An 18,743-nucleotide genomic window follows, 5' to 3' on the forward strand; every position below is an offset into this window, starting at 1 on the left:
ATTCCTGATTGGCATTTCCCACCTTTGCAACCATCCATCTATGCCCGCTTCAGGACACTATTTTCTACTTTTAAAATCTTGCAAACCCAAAGTTAAGCCTCAATATTTTCCCCTTTGTATTTTTCATTTTTAAAATGTTTTTCTTCTCCCTTTTGAAATCTTCTGAGGAATAATTTTTCACTCTGTTCACCACGCCTGCATGCTCACCTTCCAATATGGTTACTTTCCACTTCCATGATTCTTAGTGCTCTCCATATAATTTTATTGGAGAACTTGCTCATAGTAATAACTGTAATTATATAATTGCAATTATATAATTACAAATATATATTTTTTCACTAGATTCGTCAACTTGAAGACAAACGAAATCCTACTTACACATTTAAATCTCCAGCTCCTTGTAGGTTATTGGGAGCATTAAGTTGTTTGTTATTGGGGCCGGCCCAGTGGCACAGCGGTTAAGTGCGCACATTCTGCTTCGGTGGCCTGGGGTTTGCCGGTTCTGATCCCGGGTGCAGACATGGCACCGCTTGGCAAGCCATGCTGTGGTAGGCATCCCACATATAAAGCAGAGGAAGATGGGTATGTATGTTAGCTCAGGGCTAAGCTTTCTCAGCAAAAAGAGGAAGATTGGCAGTAGTTAGCTCAGGGCTAATCTTCCTCAAAAAAAAAAAAAAAAAAGAGTTGTTTGTTATTATTTTTGGAAGAGATAAATTACTTCACCAGATTAATGTTTCATGTAAAGCTTATCTCTTTACTCTTGCCTTACAAGAAATAGCCCATTCCTCTTTGTTAGTATAGATCCCCCATGAAATCTTTTGGCCCTGCCTTTTCATTTCCTTTGTGACCTTGATAAATTAAGCACCTCTATCTCACTCCTTCTCATGTCATCTCTTTTAATCGGTTCTTTATGTACAGAAATATACTTTTTACCACCAATTATTAACACGCTCAAACTATGCAAGATATTAGACTCTCTCCCTCCTCCCTCCCCCCTTCTCATCTCTCTCTTCCCATTCCTGCCAAATTTCTTGTAAAAGAAACCAAATTTTTGCTTTCCAGTAATCCTTTCAATCTCTCAGGCATGCAAGCTACTGAGCACAGCTCAGGAAATCTATGCACTCTTACAAATTGGTGCCACTGGAAATTTATGGCTTGCAGGCTCAGCTGGGCCCTCAGAGAAGATCAGCCAACCTTCTCCTTCCACATGGTAAGGTCCTCACCTTAATTTACCTCAGTGGCTAATCCTATTCCACATACATTTCTACTGGCTCTCTTCCCAATACCTCCTAATAGTCCTCTTTCCTCTCAGCACCTGGCTCTAGAGGTTGTTAAACTTGAACACTTCAGCTTCCTATCCTCCATATACATCCCTTTGATTCTCTAGGTTTAATTTCATTTATTTTTTCCTCCTCTACCTGTTCTAATTATATGACCCACAAATTAACATTCAGATGATTATTTTCTATTATATTACCTGCTGGTTCCTGAAAACTCAACACTGTTAAGAATGCAGGCTTTAAGATTCAGTAGACGCTTATTAGTTGGGTTTCACTGGAGAAGGTAATTAAACTCTTGAAGCTTCACTTTCTTTAGATGTAAAATGAGACGTCTATTTCACACAGTGTTAAGTGAGATAATGTTTGCAGATTAGCTCAGAACTTGTCATGTATTGAGTACTCAATCACTCCAAAAAAGCAAATTATTTTATTGCCATTAATTGAATGACTAACATATGTCAGGTACGATTCTAAAAATTGTGAGGGGAAAATGGGTTAGACAATTCCAATTCTTTTTCTTCACGGAGTTTACATTATTGTAGGAAAGTTGCATATAACAACAACAACAAAAATATATAATTAAGAAAGGATTAATTTTATAACAGAATTGAAAAAAGAGGTGAAGAAGAAATCTGTGCCGGTAATAATTCATCTTTCCTTTCAGTCACCCATCTTATTTGACAATTTAAAATCTTCCTAAGCTGCCTCTCTCCTTAGTAGGTTGCAAAGTCATGTAGAGACCTTATTTTAAAATTTTTCCCAATATTAGTTCATCCTGCTCATTCCCACTGTGAGCTCACTGGTCCTCCCTTCATTACTCTTGAGGGAGACCTTGGCAATGGTGTCCCTAGTGATTGCTCACTCTCACCAGGGTCCTATTCCAATGCAACCTACAATCTTCTGTTAGATTGAGGTTCCCAGAGCACAGTTCAAATTTTATCACTTTTCTGTAAAAAAGAATTTCTAAAAGGCTCCCACTTACCCAATTACTCTCACCCTAGTATTCAAAATCCTCCATATCATTCCCTTCCTTCCAGTCATACCTTCTAGGCCCTACGTGTTTCTGCCATCCATCTTTGCTTTTCCGCCAATATCCCTTGCCATCTCTGGCTTCCTTTGACCCTTTGGTTTTGCTTATGTTATCCCTCTCTCCTCTGTTGCCCTTTCCCTCTGCCTGTAATTTTTTTTTTTTTAAATTCTCTTTGATATGAATCAGTGCAAATGTCATGATTTTACAGGGTCTTTCTGTTGTCCTAAGGGAGGTATGATCTTGCTTTTGAGAACTTAGCTGCTCTTTGAACTACTGGTAAAGAAGCCATTAATCACTCTTCCATGTATTTTGCTTACTTGAGATCTCTTTATCTCCCCAGCAGCTTGTAGACTCCTGGAAGATTGACTGATTCTACTCAGTACATTGAAAATACCAAGAACACAAAGAAGCCTATTCTCTCCTTTACTTAATTACTTTTCTCTTACTGAGAGTACAAGGCCTGATGCAGAGTTGCTCAATAAATATTTGCTGAACTGAGTCAATTAAATCAAGGAGGTTTGCCTCTAATAAGTGTTACAACACTTTATAATTTGGGCTTTAATTGAGTGTAACTCTATGACCATACCTACCTTATGGCCTTACCGGGTCTTCATTGTCAAGACACTTTAGCACGTCTTACAAACTTTTACTTGTAGTATATGATGTTGAAGGTGGCAACTACAATGACTGCTGCCTGGAATTTAATTCCAACTGAGAATTGAGGTGTAGTTAAGCATTCCTATACAATTTACTTTAATGAGTACAGTAATGTATTATTACAAAGAAAAAGTAACTAAAAGGTTGGTTGACCAAGCAGTGTGAAATTGAGATAAGCAACCACTTCCTAATTAGAAATTAAGAAACTGCACTTCTAGGGTTTAGCTAAGTGTTGGAGGAGGTCGTCGAGAGGACATGACCCTAGGTTGACCCACAAGCGAGCTGGACCTCAAGCAACCAGAGGCTCCTCATTTCCTCCCCTGTCCTTGAAATATTCTTCCCACCATTCCCACAGTGGGAGCCGTTTTCAAGGATACAGCCTTGAGAGAGAAGGCGTTGTTGAGCCCATCTGACAGTATACCTGACTGAACCCACGTAAGGCCTCTATATACTTTTAAGATTCTGGTTGTCAGGTCTTGTGGCCACTCAAGACAAGCCTAGTATGTAAGTTCCCTTGTTTATTAAACCTGCTACCTACCAATCTGGAGTGGTCAGCCTCCTCTTTTTTCAGTCTCTCCCTGTCCTCTGTGTACAGGAACCAACACTAAGTTGATCCGCAATGCTCTTTTATTTTTTTTCCCCTGGAAGCAGGTGGGAAATGAAAAATCAATCTGGTCTTCGTGGTTTGCTTTGTGCTCTTTTATTATGGTCAGTTACAGCAGTCGAGCAGTGAACGTGTCACTTTTAGAAGAAAATCTTCTTAACCTCGAAGGGATGAATCAGGTGTGAAATGCTCTATTTGATACATTCAGAGGGATCCTTTTGTAGATTTATGCTTTAAAATTGAGAAACATTTTATACACTGAAGTCTGACTTAGGCTGTAGTTCAAAAATATCTGCAAACATTGTCCCTCTTTTCATATGAGAAACAAAAATATAGCTAGCTATTCTTCTGAAATAAAACGAATAACTTTTAACATCAATCAATACAATGGGGTCTTCTTTAATTGATCCAAGCCATACAGCCTACTGAATGCATTGCTGCTTCTAGCAAAAAGCATTTATTGGTGTATGCAATTTCGCTCTTAAATTTGTCTTATGTATTTGAATTAAAAGATTTTATCACACATGCAACTCTGTAATTCCCAAATGATGCTGAATAGCAGGTGTGTAATTATAAATTAACATCAGCTGGCTAGGAAGGGGTAAATTTTTAAAATGCAAAAATCTGCAATGACATTAAGCTTGCTTTGAGCCTCTGTTCTCTCAAGCCCTATCTCTAAGGGAGATAAAATAATGAAAAATCCTCAGCTAAACTGCTGGCAAAACTCTTATTGTTTGTACCACTCTTGGAAAAGACTCTTGGGACTAGCAGTGGAATCCTTGCTATTGATTGGCTGGTTAAATAGAGGACTATTAGCTTCAGACAGGCTAGATTGATTGTAAGGCAGCAGCAGGAGCTGAGACTCAGAGCTGAGTGAGCGTCAGGGTGAAAAGGAGAGAGAGAGGGGAATGCGAGGTGGAGAGGGAGGCAGTGCACGTTCGTTCCCTAGCATCACTCTGTGACTGCCGGTGCCGAATATCTTGCTCCGTAGCTGCCCCAGTCAACAACTTACTGAGGTGCCTTTTCTTTTACAAGAGGATGTCTGCTTTGAGCCCCAGCAAGAAATAGCAGACTTCACCTTGGAATAGTTCGTCTCACTCCTGCGTCATTAAAGAGGATCTTGAAAAGGAAACAAAAATCAAGTCTCCCTTCCAGCCCCACTTTGTTCCAGAATTGAACAGAAACAGTTTTGTGCTCCAGGTAAGGAAATTATATTTTTATCTCTGGATGACTTTTTAGTCATATACAGTAAAAGACATCATAGCTTTGCATGTTTTAAAAACTGAGTTTGCAGTGACGTGTTAAAGTTAATGCAGCACACAGGCATGTGCATTTAGAAATGTGTTGTTGCATGTTTATATGAATATGTTTGTATTTTATTTCCAGGTTTATGTCAAGTTTTTCTTTGACTACTAAATTATAAGTTTATGTAGCAGATACTCTGTATGAAGAAGAGAAATAAGCAAAGTCCATACTAAAAAGAGCATTTTTGGTGACAACCTTAAAATATATTCACATATGTGGTTCTTAACTGTTAAATAACTTTGAAAAATAATAGCATATTGTGAAAGGACCATTATTGCATTTACTGTCTATTATCATGTTTCATGCAGACATAGAATATACTATGTGCTTTTCAGTGAATGTCAGTGGTTAATTTTTTGCTAAATCTGTCTTTTGATTGCAGTCTTAACTCTTCAACGTAAACATGACGTGTCTTAAATGATGTGACATTAGACTACCGTCTTATTATGGTTAACAATTAGTCTCACAAAAGTACTGAAGTAAGGCAAAGAAATATGACTCTGAAGATATTTAGCTGTTCTAGAGTTCACAGCTAGAGCTGCAGTTCCATCAATTATTGTCTTGAGTGTCAGTGATGGTATGTGCTGGGAAAGTGTCTATGAATATATAGGAACTGCACATATTAAATTCTTTGCTGGAAACAGAATTTTTTTCATTTTCTTTTTGGGGGAAAGTGATGGGATGGAATAGGATTGATGGGTTGGAGCAATGCACTACTGATGTAGTTGACTGACCTTAGGCTTACAGGTCAGAAATGTCAACTGCTAAAGAGACAGCATTGCAATATCAGACAAAAGGGATTTATTTCTCCTTACTAGAACTAAAATGGTTTGTGACAATTTTGCTGTCAATTTACTTGCTTTTGAACCAATGAAGAGAGATAGTTTACCCCAAGGGCTGCTCTGATTGTCCTTTTGAGTGAAGTTCCCTGAGTCACTCCACTAATCAAAGATCAAGCTGCTATCTGTGATATGTCAGCAAAACTTTTTAATTTGTTGTTCAGTGTTTCAAACAAGAATGTGGGTGCCAACACTTAGGAGCCAATGTAGCTGAAGTTAGGCATATTATATACTCTGAATGGCTGTATTTTTGTATGCTTCACCTTTGCTTGTATTTTAAACACAACTGCATATTTGAGGAACACAATTTTTCATGTCACCTGTTTTGTCTTCTAAATGTGAAATAATGTTTTAGTGCTTTGGGATCATATAAATATTACAGCTACCAAGAGACTTCCATTTATATTAACCATATCAGAAAGGAGTAATTGTATTGTTATTATAAATTTTATAAAGTGCAGTTTGACTAAGGGAATAGAAATGTGTATTAGAGAATATTGAAATTTTTTGTCTTGGTATTGTCATTTAAAAAGATGATATATATCTCTTGTGAGTATTATGCTTGAGAAACTAACACCAAACTATTGACTGAAGAAGGTGGCAGGCACTGTAGACGATACATATATGTATATAGTAGCAGTGATATATCAAATGCACATGCAGCATTTGTCTTAAATCTATTATAACCTTTTTAAATTATTGCTTTGGATATTATATTAATTACGTCAACTTTTTGTGCAACTTATCCAAAATGGTGTTTTTAATCCTTCCACCTTATTGTTTATGCAAACAATGTGATATATCTCAACAAAGGATACAATTAAGGTTTAACTAATTCATCTAGTAATTTTTATATTTAATAGACAAAATTATTTAAAATTCTATAACTTTTGCTGCAGCAATAATAAGCGTCTGACCTATTTATACTGCAGTTTCCTTAGAGCACTTCTTTATGGGTTATATTGAAGTATATCAATGAAGAAAACTAATTCCTAATTGCATTGTGTGTTTTGGTGAGACCCTTAATGTTTTAACATGAGTAGATGTAAAGATCCATACCTAATTTTTTTCTATAATAGGCATGTTTTTCCTTTATATAGATTTTTAAAATCATTTCTTAAACTATGTGCCTCTTGCACTTAGGTATTCTTCTCAGCTTACCCTCAACATTACTTTGATTCTCTTTTTTCGTTATCTTACCAATCCTGTAACTGCTCCTAGGAGGTATTTGATTCCCCTTCTTCTTAATAGGAAGTGGTCTCATGATTGGGAAAAGAAAGGAAGTTCTTTTTTGAATAGCATTTCACACTTTCCAGCTATGTAATGAATATGTCTACTGCATTCCAGATCAGTGCTCCTCAGTAAACATGATGGAGGAAGACAAGTGTCCTAGAAGTGGCATATAAAGCATCTGTCTACATCCGAAATCTAGCAGCTTACTTAGTTCAGCTTAGGAATTCTCACTTTTCTTTGCATTTTTACAGAACTCAATTTGACCTTTTATTCAACTTTCTGTTCACTTCCATAGTATCAGATGTCTTTCCTGATTACTCATTTTAGCCATAGTAAACCATCAAGAATAGAGAAAGTACAAGCTCCTCTGTTTTTATAGATATCTGAACCATTAGGGGGCTCTTTCTTCCTGTGTTATACTCGGCAAACCACTGAGAGAGGTGATATTGCATTCTTAGAGTATTTTCCCTGTTTTTAAAATGTGAGAGCTGCTTGCAGTAGCTTTCTCTTACTTCCCACGAAAAGAAACATTCCAGATAAATAAGAATTCTTTATTTTCACAGGAAAGTGAATTCATCCTATGCTTTCTAAATTTATTCTCTTTAAAATATTCTTGTATATAAAATATTTAATCTTTGAAAATAATAATGGCTGGAAATATGAAAATGACATTTTAGGCAAATTTAAAGATTGTATGTTATGCAACTAGCATCATAAGAAATATTAAAATAAGAAAAAAACTGAAGGGAAGAAACTTCCTTTACAATTGTATGTAAATATCCGTGAACATCACAGAGAAAATGAGCGACTCTAGGCTTACATGCAATTTGCTTTCAGGAGAAGAGAACAGCAGGCAGCTAAAAGAGAATACTACTTGGTTCCTACAAAAGCAGACATAAAAGAATTGAAAATAATAGGATTGTTTCATTATGCATACACAGGTAGGAAATGTGTTGTCAAATAGCAAAAAAAGTTTCTTCATCACACTATATGAAGTTTTCATAAATATACACAGAGGGTGAGGCAAGGGCTGATTATGGAGGGAAAGGGCGTTTTCTGAATCGCTTCTGAAAGTTATGCATATTGAATTGTGTTGCAGACTTCCTTAGTAAATGTAAACACATTCCTCCCACCTCCCCAGCAGCTAAAGATGTCCCCTGACTACGGGACTTGTTTGGGGATTAGTCAACACTTAATAGTGACTGTGCAAAAGCAATCTATTTAGGGGAGCTAAGCTTTTCATCAAATGGTACCAGATCCATGGAATGAGAAAGAAGTGACATACACTTTCTGAGAGAGATTTCTTTTGAGAAGTGAGAGAAGGGGAGAGAGCCTGAGCAGTTAATCATGGAATTCCAATCTTGTTTTGAAAGCCTCATTGACTTATCAGGTAGAAGAGTAGTTGCTTAAATAAAATGGGAAAATGGAAATGGTACAGGTATTTCCTTTACTGGTATTTTGAAAGTAAATACATAAGAGTTTTATTCTTTGTGTAGAAATTCGTGTACCTTGAGACGAGTGAATTTTGAATGCAACTAACATAATACACATAGTTGTGTGGGGATCATTAATGTCTAACTGGAAGATTGGTATATACTATAATGTAGTTCTTTATCACAAAATTAGGTTTTGGTAATGTAAATTATTGAGTAATAAGTCTTGAGTGGGAATTCCAATGCTAGAGATTTAACATAATCAGTATGAAAAATATTTTAGAACTTTAAATCTTTTCTAAAAAGAGATTGTCTTTTATGTTAAAGTAGCACAGCATTGGAGATGAAGAAAGGGGCTAAAATTGAAAATAAGACAAAGAAATAAAAGTGTACACGAATGACTGTACGTGAATATTTTTGTTGCAAAATTTTACCCACAACCAAGAGAAAGATATAGCACTGCAAGTTAAATATTCATATTTTTGATTTAATGGTAGAGAAGTGGTAATACCCCGATGAGTAACATTTCTATTGTTCTCATGGTATGGGGAGAAAGCTCTATAGAGAAGTAAAAAGTAGGACAATCAGTAACTGGCATGGGTAACTACTAACACCATGGGCTAAAATCAAGCTTTCAAGGGAAACGATATAGCTCATTCTTATGGAATTTAATATAATGGATGGAGATCGATGATGTCAATAATTAGAAAGCATAAATCTGTTTACGTTTGTCATTGTTGGTACCAATGAACTGAACTGCATTCTCTGCAAAGTTACTTGCGGGGGCCTGTTCGTCTTTGTGAAACTTTATGTATGTATGGTTGGGGGAGAATGTGAGTGTGTGTGTATATATGGGTATGGTTGTTTTTAGAGTTTGAATAACATTAAAATGTAGTCACCTTTACTGTGTGACGTAATTTGTGCTTTCTATTTTCCATTTCCTACTTCAATAAATTACCCTTACTGTATTCAGTCCCTCCCTCCCCACTGGCACTCACACAAACACGGACACTATGATTATCTCTAGGTATTCTATATTAGAATTTGCTTAGATATGACCTTAGATTTGTCTATATTATGCCTCTTCTAATGGGTATTGTTTCCTGTCCATTAGAAGTGCATCTTGAGTCAAGTACCTGAATCCTTAAACTTTCTTTTTTACCAAACTTCAGTCACTCTAAGGTGTAAATGAGAGGATTTTTGGCACAGGGTTACTGAGATTAATGGAAGATAATGTGTTGGACGAGGACATACATTTCATTAATCACAGAATGGATAAGGTATAGGTAGAAATAAGAGCAAGTGTTATCACTTATCTACCAGGTATACAAATGCCATTCATCTCAACTTATCCAGTTATCCATTCTCACCCATGCTTGGCAGAAATAAAGTAAGTGGGAAAAGATCCAGTAGTAAACAGTAGTATATAACAAATAGCATTTTAGACCAGGCATGGCAAATGGGTTTCAAACATACATGAGAAATATGTTTTTTAAATGAATAGACATATTTTAGATGAGTTTTAGATTTACCAATAAATGGGAGGAGAGAACATAGAGAACCCATATACTCCCTCACCTCCATCTCCCCAACCCTGTCAGTTTCCCCTGTTATTAACATCTTTCATTCGCATGGTACATTTGTTGCATTGAATGAGTCATTATTAATAAATTATCAGTAACGAAAGCCCATAGTTTACATTAGGGTTCAGTTTTTGTATTGTGTACTCTATGGTTTTAACAAACGTGTAATGGCATATGTCTGCCGTTATAGCTATATGCAAAATAGTTTCACTACGCTAGTCTCCTGTGCGCCACCTGAATAGTTTCCCTCCCACCCGCCCTCCCTCCCCTGTACCTTGAACCCCTGATCTTTTACTGTCTCCACAGTTTTGCCTTTATAGGAATGTCGTATAGTTGGACTCATACAGTATGTGGTCTTTTCAGGTTGGCTTCTTTCACTTAGCAACGTGAATTTAAATTTGCTCCATGTCTTTTTGGATCTTGATAGCTCATTTCTTTTTATTGCTGAATAATATTCCGTGGTATAGATCAACCACAGTTTGTTTATCCATTTATTTACTGAAGGACATCTTGGTTGCTTCCAAGTTTTGGCAATTATGAATAAAGCTGCTGTAAACATTCATGTGCAGGTTTCTGTGTGGACATTAAGTTTTTAATTCATTTGGGTAAATACCAATGAGCATGATTGCTTGTTCATACAGTAAGAGTGTGTTTAGTTTTGTAAGAAACTGTCAAACTGTCTTCCAAAGTGGCTACACTATTCTGCATTCCCACCAGCAATGACTAAGTGTTCCTGTTACTCCACATACTTACCAGAATTTGGTATTGTCAGTGTTTTGGGTTTTAGTCATTCTAATGGGTATATAGTATATCTTGCTGTTTGTTAAATATACGTTTGATAATAACTCCTTGTGCCATGTTGAGAATAATTTTGAGGCACACAATGATTTTCAGGAAACATGTCCATAATCAATTGGCAATGTTTCCTTGCCAAATTATTTTTTTCCCTTTGCAGGACAGGGTGTGTATGTATGTGTAGGGGCTGCTACTTGTAACACATATTTGCTATTCATAATGTAGGGCTCTGGTGGAATGAATGTATAAATTAGAGCAATGAAAGAATTCAATGCATATTTGTCGATTATCAGATAGTAACCAGTATTTTCCTATTTTTAAAGCAGTATGATTGAATTAGGGAACTTAATTCAGTATATTCTGTTCCATATTGCACTTTCTGGCCATATTTCTCTTGTGGCTAGAATTACCTGGCTTCACATTGCTTATAAGAGAAAATTCCAAGTCCTTGGGTAGATGGTGATTCTTCATAATTTGGCCTTGACCAAAGTTTCTGTCATTTCTGCTGGTTACTTGGAGCTCCAATTAAGCTGTGTTTGCCCTAGCCCCCAAAGCACTTTCTCTCAGCTCTCAGCTTCTGCCTGTGATAACCCTCCTGATTTGATTGGCCTTCTTTATCCTCTCTAATAATTCAAACATTACCAATCTTTCTACAAATCCTTGAGAATTCCTCTGCTGTTAATCACATAAGACCTGGTCTTTACTAAACATTACAGAATCTTTCTATTCAAACTGTATGATTCAAAAGGGGAAAGAAAATCTTTTGCATTTATTTATTCCGGTCCTCAAAGTGCAATGTTCATGCTACTTATTAATACCTCTTAGTTGAAGGAATAAATGAAAACATTAGTTCTTCTAAGTATAAAATATGTAAATGATTTTTAAAAATTTTGTCATGTTTCCAAGTTCTTTTCCTTTTTCTCCCCTTTTCTTTTCTTCTAAAGGGGGCCAATTCACTTCAGGGAAAAGTTCTTGTGCTCTAATCCTTACATGAAGATGGGTACTTATAAAACTCGTAGTCGTGTCATTGAACTGCTCTGTACCTGCTTTCCTGTCCACACAATGGAACAACATGAAGTTGTATTATGGTAGTTAAGTTAATATATACACATCTCTTGCAGATATCATTATGGATGAATATAGGGTCATTATGCAGAGTATACTATTGGATATCCCTCAGAAAACAAAATTTAAAGTATTTGGTGAAAGAAGGCAGTGCAAGGCAGAGAAAACAAGGTGAAAATTTGCTTATGCTTATGCTCCCTTTTTGAGCATTCATTTGAATTTAAAAGATGTTGAAATGAGAGCCAAAGGATTGAACTATTTTGCTAACGTACTAATTAAATTTGGAAGGTCTCCTGAAACAATGTACAGATAAGAGTGTATCTGAAGCATAAATAAACCAACAGTCTGTGAAGATGTTTCGAGGTCCTGCAAAAGAGCAGATAGGGAATGTATTTAAAATGCCACTGTCTTCTCTGTCACCATCTCCTTCTCTGTGTGTGGATATTGGCGTTGACATATTTATTTGTTATAAATTGACTTATATGCTGAAATTCCCTTTCTTGATATTAATTTAATAATATATATGTGCTTTTAATATTGTTTTTTAATAAAGTTTAGTTGTTGGCTGGTAGAAGTACCCAGGGTATCATTTCTTCCATCTAGTTATTGAATGCTTCTGTCATAAATCAATATAACCTTAACTTCTTGGCTGGAACTAGAGAACTGACCAATTCATTGTCAAGAATACTTCTTGATAAACGGCTTCTTAAATCTACTGAGGACAGAACACTTTGACCCGTAGAAGCAAAATTATCACTGAAAAGAGAGGTTTTTCAGAGCAAATTTCTGAGGCTCAGTCTTGAAATTTACTTGATAGAAAAAGAGAATGGAGAGTTGGATTTCAAATTTGAGTCTTCCTGTCTCTGAAGCTCATTTTTTTTTTTTAGCCCTATGTTATATTTTCTCTCTTACTCTAGAAACTTACAAAAGGTTTTTATTTAAAAAATTTGTAAGTTTGAATTTTATCTTCCTTATAGCATGGAAAATAATGGCATTTATCTTATAGGGATAATCCGAGGGTTCAACAACATCATACAGGTAAAAACCTTAGAAGAGTGACTGACATAATCACAGGCATGAAAACAACAGCAAGATCATTTATTTACATTAGATGCTTCTGAATTCACAGTGCTTGAAAATGCCTTCTTACTATTTATTCAATCATTCAAGAAACATTTTCTGGGCAGCTAATAGTTATGAAAATTTATTCTTAACTATTTTTGTGGCTACGAAGATGAATAAAGGAAAGATAAGTGTTCCTCATCTAGGAGACAAGGAATAAAACCATGCGGGTAATTGGACTATTGGTTTTTAACTCCAGTCATTCCCCTCCATCCTCTAAGGTGGGGTGGAAGCTATTGAAACAACATTTTTCCTTTCCCAGCTTGCTTTCTATGAGGTTCTGCAAAGGAAATACTAGAGGGAGGGTAGAAGGCAGGAGGACGGAAAACGACCTTTCCCTTTTCCTTTTCCTGGCTGCTCATCTCAGCATTACCTCACAGTGCTCTTCACTTCAGCAACGGCAGTTGCTTCAACTAGCATTTGCTTCCTGTTTCCAGCTGTTTCCAGTACTCACAGTACTATCCTCATTGTGCCTCCTCAACAGTTACAGCACCAGGCAAGTAGTGCCCTTTCCCTCCCACCAGGGGGCCCCTTCTCCATCTTTTAGGTTCCTATATCCTTAATAAGTAGCCATTCTTCAGAAAACAAAATATTTCTAAGTCCTATATTTAAAAAAAAAAAGGGTGGGGAATACTTCAAGACAGAGAGTGTAAATTAAAGGTTTGTTCTTGTCATTTTTTAAAAGGCATTTATTTGATTCTAAAGATCATAGAAAAAGAACCAAGGAATTGTTTGTTCTTCCAGCCTTAAGGGTGGTAACTGCTTCCAACATTTCCTCTCTCTCTCACCTCACTATTTTCTTGCATTTTCAGTCTTCCAAGATGTATATTCAACTTTCTGTTAAAATAGCTGTTGTGATTTCTGTTCTGACTCAACACTGACTGAATAAAGAGTTGATACTTAAAGTTGATACCACAAGAGTTGATGCCAGAAGTGGAATGGGATACCAATGTTGGGTCCAGGGAATTGGTATGATTATATCTTTGGCCATGAGCAAAGTACTGAAATATTTGTTAATGGCAAATGGAATACTAATAATCTATAGAATGCAGTGGCTTCCCAATTAATCAAATAACCAACCATGTTGACTTGTGTTGAAGTGCTTTCCGAAGCAAAGCTCCAGAAGCCAAGTCATAAACTGTCCATCACTGTTTGCAGTGCTGATTACAAGACTAGAAGACGGAATAATTGTTTTAACTTCACCTGAGAGCTTACAGATAAACCAGAAAAACAAATAAAAACCACACACAAAAGCTCATGGCTTTAAATTTAGATCAAATCATTGCAAGAAAAATAAGGTCATCAGAATGGATTTGAATAACCTGAGAAACTTGAAACCCTGAGTTTCTCTAAGCCTCTCTCATAGACAGAAGACTTCTTTCTTTGTCAGAGGGGACTAACCTTTCTTTACCTGAAGATCCCATAATAATTCACCTGATGGACTTGCCCTACAAAGGTTGTTCATTTACCTCAAGACTCTCCTCCCTGCCTTATTATCTCCTGACCCATCATTAGAATCAGAGCTCTTCTAGAGCTCAGCATGCTCTAGAAGAATACATACAAAATGTGACTTAGGAGGAAGGAAGTAACTTATACTTCAAAATAATTGCAAGACTTTGCTAACTGATATCAGCCAAAGGCCAGGGAGTATGTGAGGTATTGGATTCAAAGAGAAACAGAAAAAGGATGATAAAATATAATAGCTGAACTTACTGATATGGGTGGACCTAACAGGGGTTCTGTATTTAATAGGTTTGATTGCACATCTGAAAGTAGTGCTAAGAGTTTACTTGGTAGGTTGACTGAAATGGGTATTTAACAGTGACCTACATTCAAAGAGGTTGACATCTCATAACTTGTTTATCATAATATAGAAGGAAGAATGCAAAGGCTTAGAGAGATAGGAATGTTGGAGCAGATTTATTATGTGCAAATTGCCTCCCTACTCTCTTCCACCTCACTCCCACCTCGAGGATTTGGAGGATGTTCTCTTTATGAAGGCAGTGAAAAATAAATAGGAGATGAGGATACAAAACATTTCAAATACTGCTTGAAATGATCTGTGGTGCTATCCACAGCAGTGCAGACGTGATGGTGGGGAATGTCACCATTGATTCTTCATCTGTCACCATTGAGATGAGCTCCCTGATATCAGTATATCAGATGGGGAGATTCCAGAGTAATAGAAGCCAAGTAGATAACTGCCAAGGCTAAGATGATGCACTTAGCAAGTAAACAGCAGGGAAAAATTGCTGTTCAGGATGTTTTTACTGTCAGGGATCTTTGCTGTTGGCCAATTGCTCATGCTATTCTTACTAAAATTTTACTCAATATTTACAACAACACATTTTATGTCTGTGACTAGAAACGTGACTTGAATTTCCAAAATGGAGAGCATGACCTCTCATCCAGTTCCCAAAACAAAACATATCTGGAGCAGCTTGATTGATGAGATGGTAGGTTCCCTTGGGTAAAGACCAGCTATACTGCATCAAGTATATATTGTAAATTTCCCTCCATGCCTTCTTCAAAGGAGCCAATGGTCACTTATTAGGGTGACCATACATGGAAGAGAAAAAAATAAATCCCTGGAAAGTGACTCACTGTCTCTGAAGTGATGCTAATTTCTGGTGACCTAAAATATATAGTGACCTGTCAAAGTGGGAGATTATGGTGGTCAGGTGATATGTAAAGGTTTGAGCTACATTTGAATCACAGTGGGCTCAGTCTTGTTAACTCACCCTTTGATTGTTTTCCTAATTCCTGAAAGTGTACTTAACATAAGAATAAATTTGCAACATCTTTACATGAGATTTCTGATCCTGAAACTGAAGATATTATAGAAGGAAGAGCTAAATGAAAGTTTTGGGGGAATTTTTACCACTCCAAAATGGTAAACATTTGTAATAATTGCTAAAATTTTTCTTAAATCCAGGATGCTGTATGAAATGTGAGAGACAATAAAGAAGAAATCAGTTACTTTTATCTTTGCTCAATATGAAAAGTCATCCTAGAGAACTTGATATTAGAGTTGTCTCTAAAATGGTAATAAGTATGCCCCAAAGAATTGTGGGAGGAGGGAAGATATTCAGAATGACCGTGGAGGGTTGGGAAACGTACATGTAGCCCAGCATGGCTGAGATATTGGGTCTGTATTAGGACCTGTGAGCTGTTGGCCCTGGAGAAATAGACAGGCAAACAGATTACCAGAGTATATTCTGTATTATGCTAAGGAATACGGACTTTTTGGATGATAAACCTTTAAATGTTTTTAATCCATGGAGTAACATAATCTGCCTTTAAGTAGGTATCTTAAACATTAATAATAATAGAATACAAGTGCTCAAGGTCCTTTCTATAATTGGAGAATGGGCAAATATGCTGGATATAGCTTCTCTACTAACTTCTTTCATTTCAAATTTTAGCCTGAGTTAGGTTAGACTTCCATTTTGTTTGGGCTAATAACAAGAGTTTAAGGAGCTCTCTTGGGACCACTACTGTACCAGACCTAATATAAATAAATGAGTTGCCTAAAGCAATAGAACTTCTTCAACATACCAGTTAGTGTTTTATGCATGCTAAGCACACTTTAGATCTGTCACAACCAGATGTTCAATTTAAACTCGCGACTGGTATCTGAACAGCAGCAAAAGATTTTCAAACCCAATGAACACTAATTAAAAAAAAATTCAACAGAATTTAAGTAGTCTCCTCTTTTGATTTTATTCATTTATATATATAAAAAACAAGTTGAAGTTATTGTCAATAGTTAAATGGAGGAATATTAAAGAGACATTCTAGGCCTGCCTGTTATATGCAAAAAGAATGAAAGAATATATCTATTTTGCTAAAAATTGAAACAGTGCTCCAAAATGCTTAGCAAACAAATAAAAGCTGTCTAGAATATTTTCACATAAATATTAGACTCTGTTAATGCAATTACCTGATACCCTCACATATGTGCTCTCACAAACTTCACATGAGAAAACACTTCCGGGTGACACTAATATTCTTTTCACCACTCTCCCTTGCCCTTCATTTTACAACTATACGGTATTGGGAAAAGAAAAAAAATATTCTTTGTTGCAGAGTCAGATGCATTTTTGCCCCCATGCTAACAAGTCCTTCACTAATGATCAACTCAGTGTGAAATAAGACCTTCTTTCCACTTTTGGAGTTAGGTTTGCCATATGTTGTAGAAAGAACGTTCTAGGTTAGAGTAGTTAGTATACAATGGTAGAAACTCTTGCTACTCACAGTATGATCCATGTACCAGTAGAATGACATTAACTAGGAGCTTGTTAGAAATGGCCAAAATACACTGGAGTCGACTGAATTAGTATCTGCACTTTGACAATATCCCCAGGCGATTTGCTGGGATATTAAAGATTGAGAAGTACTAAGCAATGCTAGTTATTCTGTGATTTAAATCTAATCGTATTCTTCTTATTTGGTGGTACTGGTATGTCTTTCAATATTTTTATATAAAGTATTGTGATTTGAATTAATTTTTGGTAATCATGCCTCTATATATTTCATATTATTAAAATTTTAATTAATAACCTTGCTTTACATTTTGCTTAATAACTGAGGTACATAAGACTGCTCTAAAGCATTTCCTAAAATATTCCCCCACTCTGATGCTAGGAAGATTCCTCAGGCCTTGTTGAAAAATGATATCTAGTATTCCTTTGTGTGTAGCAATAAACTCATTCTGTTCCTCATACTGCTCCTTGTCCCCAAGCAATTTGAAAACTCTTGATACTAATTTCTATTTCTCTTTTCAAGGGTTTATTACACATATTAACTATTTTGAGTGAAAAATCAATTCCCACCAAATTCCTTTACCCTTTGGATTTGTGAACGCTCAAAGTAGGTCACCTATTTTCTTTTCTATTACAGATCCCTAGTTTTTATAATACTATATCCTCTGTCTATGAGTTTTATAATTAATATTTTCTAAATTTTTGTGATAAAATCTTGAATATTGTTATAAAAATCCTTACATCCCTTTTGTTCATAATATTTGATTCGATGCTTGTGATACAGGTCTTATCATAATATCATATAATTCATATTTTCAGACAAAAAATACAGACTGTCATTTTGTTTCGAACTTTTTGAGAAAACGATGGATTTCTTTTTGATAACTAAAAGAAATCATAAATATATTACAAGATAAGAGTGAGTAAATGAGTTGCATATGTAATCTTATACAACTATGAACTTGTAATTATTTAAAGAAATTACCTTTTACTGCATATAATTTTTGTTCCTTTTAAATCTTCTCTTCTCCACCTATTCATTCCTGCCTGTCCCCAACACTAGGCAACCACTGATCTTTTTATTGTTCCAAACCACTACTTTTACAAATATCTCTATCAATATCTATATCTATATATCTATATAATTTTAAGACAACTTTTTAGGTTCATAGCAAAATTGAGAGGAAGGAACAGAGACTTCACATATATTCAAAAATCTCCTGCGTGTGCATACGTATAGCCTCCCTCATTATCAACATCATTCACCAGACTGGTACATTTGTTACAATTGATGAATCTACATTAACACAAAGTCCATAGTTTACATTAGAGTTCACTCTTGGTGGTATAAATTCTATGGGTTTGGACAAATGTATAATAACATGTATCCATCATTATAATATCGTACAGAGTATTTTCACTACTCTAAAAATCCTCTGTACTCCTCCTGTTCATCTCTCCTTCCCCTTGAACCTCTGGAGACCACTAAACTTTTTACTGTGTCCATAGCCTTTTCAAGAATGTCATATAGT

General features: G+C 35.9%; 1 protein-coding gene across 4 annotated transcripts in view; it reads left to right on the forward strand.

Annotated features, from left to right (window-relative positions):
• Positions 1–4,349: 4,349 nt before the first annotated feature.
• Positions 4,350–18,743, forward strand: part of CDH18 (cadherin 18) — a 905,084-nt gene continuing 890,690 nt past the window's right edge. For 3 of the 4 annotated variants that reach the window (XM_070587159.1, XM_070587166.1, XM_070587161.1), the window contains exon 1: positions 4,371–4,771. The gene's annotated coding sequence lies outside the window, so the exon portion shown is untranslated. Of the gene's footprint in view, positions 4,772–18,743 lie in introns of all 4 variants that reach the window. The other variant, XM_070587164.1, reaches the window with a different exon arrangement.

The sequence above is a fragment of the Equus przewalskii genome, chromosome 20, assembly GCF_037783145.1.
Source record: "Equus przewalskii isolate Varuska chromosome 20, EquPr2, whole genome shotgun sequence".
In the NCBI taxonomy this organism is placed as follows: Eukaryota; Metazoa; Chordata; class Mammalia; order Perissodactyla; family Equidae; genus Equus; species Equus przewalskii.